Raw genomic sequence first — 3,885 nt, 5'->3', positions numbered from 1 at the left:
CAAGTAGAAGAAAACAGGACGATGTTTAATTTTTATACACATTTTTGTAGAAGTTCACCATATAGCGTTCTGCAATCATTCACTTCATTTGGAAAACTGCATTTACCCCATTGGAGCCGTGTAAAACAGGCGATAAAAACACACTTTATTGGGCAAATTTTTTTTGCAAAAGAAGACAAAAAATTCTTGTATCATAATTCATGAGAATATTATGTCTACATCTTTATATTTGGAAAATTTAAAAAAAACAGTTCCCTTTACACAAACGTTTGCATCCAAAAACTTTATGGAAGGTCAAATCATGAACGCTCGTGCAAAAATGCCGTGATATCATCTAGAAGTGTATAAACTAATGCCTAAAGATAATTAAAACATTACGTTGTGAATCGGCGAAAGCGCACCCCCGTCTGAAATTGGGCAACGTTTTCCCTCCCTCCTTTTTCCCCCTCTCAATTGTCAATTAATGTCGTCTGTAAACCACGTTGAATTCTGGGCTTTCACTCTCTCTCTCTCTCTCGTGTTAAACTGATTTGTCGTGATTCCCCAAAGTCAATTTACTGGGTTTAAGGACCCGTGTGTGTGTGTGTCGCTCTTCTTATTCTAAGGTATTTCCATCATGAATTTATGTTGTATTTTCCCTACTAATTCTGTGTCATATGTTTCTTCAGAGACGTCACTCGAGTTGTATCAAGTGTGTGACGATATATCCGACATTTGTGTGTCATAGGACACTAATTGGTATGTTTTGTTAATGAATTCATGCCAATCACCTTAATTATAATCTATGTTCCCTCCCAGGCCTATTCACCTCTGGGTGTTGACCCTGTGTACGAGTGATTCTCACCTTGTGTGTAGCCTGTCTTCACAGGTAGCTAAATTTTTACTCGCTCTCTCTGATTATGTCCCTAACCTTTTTTTATTCCTTCTCAGGAACCACCACTTCCATTATCACAAGTACAGCGTGTTCATTTATATGAGCACAAGTCAAGTCGAACACAATACAAGAGATTTTGCTCTTACGAGCCAGCTCAGGTTTTCATTAAGTGGAAACACGTTGATTTAATTTGCATGATAATAATACGTACGTATTTAAAATTCAATGTAATTGCTTCGTGTCTTTGTATTTTGTATTACAATTCGACTTTCATTTCACAATATGGCTATTTTTTAGCTTCTGACGAAATGCATTTACAACTTAATTATTGAACTACCGACTTTTTTTAAAGACTCTTACTCAACTTCGATTTCATGGAAGTACTATACGAACTGTTAATAAAACACCAATCTATAATATAAGAGCCGAACAGAACTTTCAAGCACACATTCACAAAACGCACTCTCTCCTGATCAAAACAGGTCTTCTTATATAGCAATATCTTTGAAACTTAAACATTTTCGGTACGTATCCTATATTTCAATTACTTGTTCCGTACAATCTCTGCATATTCATTTTTAAGACATAACCCTTTGTTATCTGTCGGGAAAAACGGCTTTTCTGCATAATAAATTGCATCGGGGGTCATATATTTGTTTTTATTTTTCAGGCCGTAAAGAGATAATGTAGCCGAATGTCACTTATCAATTATTAAATTATTATTCGTATATTGATTATTTATAGATAAATATGGCCAAGATGACTCTTATGTGCAGCATTTCTGCTGTTTTGACTGTTGTACTGCTATCGATAATGTCCGATTCAGTCACAGCCGATTGCTGCTACAAGGTGACCAATTGCTGCTGTCGTGATGGAACGGCGGGGACTCCATATTGTGGATATGGACATTGTAACATATTTGGCTGTAACTGTAAAGGTGTTTGTCGTCAGGGCTCTACTGGTAGAAATGTTACTTCAAAAGGTGTGTCCCCAGTAGTCACGAAATTTTTGGATAGCATTTCAGTCGAGAATAATCTTGCTTGGGAACTCGGATATTTAGTCGGCGAAACAATGCAATTAATCAATGACGAAATATAAATTGTCCCGTCAATTGAACACAGAATAATACGAAACCCTGCTATTTGCTATTTTCTAGAACCTATTTTCCGTTAAATACTACATATTATTGTGGAGGTTTTTTTTTCAATAAATGTTTTAAAGTTTATTGATAATATATTATTAATTCTTTTTGTTATGGGAATAAATGCCATTTGGCATAGTGGTTCGAAATCTTGTCGATACTCAAAATATCTATTCACACCCTATTTCCAAGCATTTTCCCGCGAATCTTCGAAAACATTTATTTTTATATTCCTTTCATGACATTAACAGCCTAGTTTTGGATATAATTTTGACATCCCACTAATCGCTCTCTTATGTGTACGATATCTTAAATCAATTATTCTACCCGAAAAGGACACCACATCTGGCAAATGCAGTAACCTTTTTCAAGTGGCAAATAAAAAATCTTTCAGAGTCTAAATCTCCCTTTTTCCAATTTTTCCGGCAAAATAAGTGCCGGACAGATGTTATATGGATGTCATATTTTAGACATCATTTTCATGTGACAAAATTGATATCCATTTTTTCATGTCCAAACTCCAAACTAAGTTCGATGGGGGAAAAAGTTTATGTACAAATGATATTATTTTTTATTCTTTTTATGTAAAAAAATTGATGTCAAAAGTACTTAAACATAATTTTTGGCCCTTAAATCGTTTCGTCTATGTCGTTTTCTTTTTACCTACGTAGACTTCCCTAGTAAACTTAATATTTAGAAAAGAATTGGTTTCTAAAAGAAAATTCTTTCCTCTTTCAGAAAAAAAAAATTTTATTTATTTTTGTTGACCAGATTTCATATTGGTTGAAAACGCAATATTAACGAAGTCACCTTTTCTCGGGGCGGGTTAGAGATAGGAGGGAAAAAGTTTCGAAAAATTTAGTTCATGTCAACATCGCCAGGTGCTCTTTTCACCCATCCATATATAATAAAAGAACAAGCTTTTGGGGGAGGAGCTTATTCATGTGTCAACAATGTTTCAACACAGGCTCCTCCCCCAAAATTGAACATGCCCAAACAAATCACCACCAGATGTCGTCGCCGTGATGATGAAATCTTCAAGTAAGTTACTGGACAGATTTCCCACGATAAAATCTATTACGGGCAGATGATTAAGCTACAGAAAAGCGAATAGCAAAACAGTCCGACTTTACGCTAGACAAATGTTCCCCGGATTTGACCGGGGCTCAGGTTACTCGTAAGAATAATAAATGCGAATAGGTGGCCCGGGGCTATGTGGGTCGTGGGACACGGAGCTAAAATGTCCAGGGAAATTTTAATATGTACAATTTGTTTCAAAATTATAATGTAAAATATGATTTTTTTTATCCTACAAACTTTTTTTCCTTAATTTCTGATTAATTTTGGCGAGTTTTATAAGGAACAAAATGGAAATCGGAAAAAAATTCTGGACGTTTAGTTTTCTATTTTTTTATACTTCTTTAAATATTTGTATAAAACCCAAATAGCTATTTGATAGGGTTTTCTTTCTAGTTTAAGTTGGTATTTTTATTTAATAAAAAATGTGTTTCTATGTTTTTGATAATTTAGTTTATTTGATGTTGTTTGGGTCCGGGTTAAATGGTACAGCCATCTGTTGCCAGGTAAACGACCAAAAAAGATCGAAAAAAATACATCTCTACTTTTTTTATTGTATCTTCACTTATACACAATAGAATGAATCAAATGACAGTACTTCTGAAAGAGAAATGAATTTACTTTTCACTAGTTCATCTTTTAATAAATTTATTCCATCCGTTGCAGAGAAAAATGGTGTTCCGTTTTGCCCCTGGCTCTGTTCCGTTTAACCCCAAAATTTTTTTTTCATTTTTTCCTCTTGATATTTAATTAAATAAGAAAATAACTATTAAATAGTTTTACGAAAAAAAAT

General features: G+C 34.2%; 1 long non-coding RNA gene across 1 annotated transcript; it reads left to right on the top strand.

Annotated features, from left to right (window-relative positions):
• The first annotated feature begins 536 nt into the window (after nucleotides 1–536).
• On the top strand, nucleotides 537–869 carry LOC124337867. The gene is made up of 3 exons (XR_006917546.1): nucleotides 537–605; nucleotides 669–738; nucleotides 799–869. It is a non-coding gene; the product is annotated as an uncharacterized LOC124337867 (long non-coding RNA).
• Nucleotides 870–3,885: the final 3,016 nt, after the last annotated feature.

The sequence above is a fragment of the Daphnia pulicaria genome, chromosome 4, assembly GCF_021234035.1.
Source record: "Daphnia pulicaria isolate SC F1-1A chromosome 4, SC_F0-13Bv2, whole genome shotgun sequence".
NCBI classification, from domain to species: domain Eukaryota; kingdom Metazoa; phylum Arthropoda; class Branchiopoda; order Diplostraca; family Daphniidae; genus Daphnia; species Daphnia pulicaria.
This window is presented reverse-complemented; position numbering and strand designations above follow the sequence as displayed.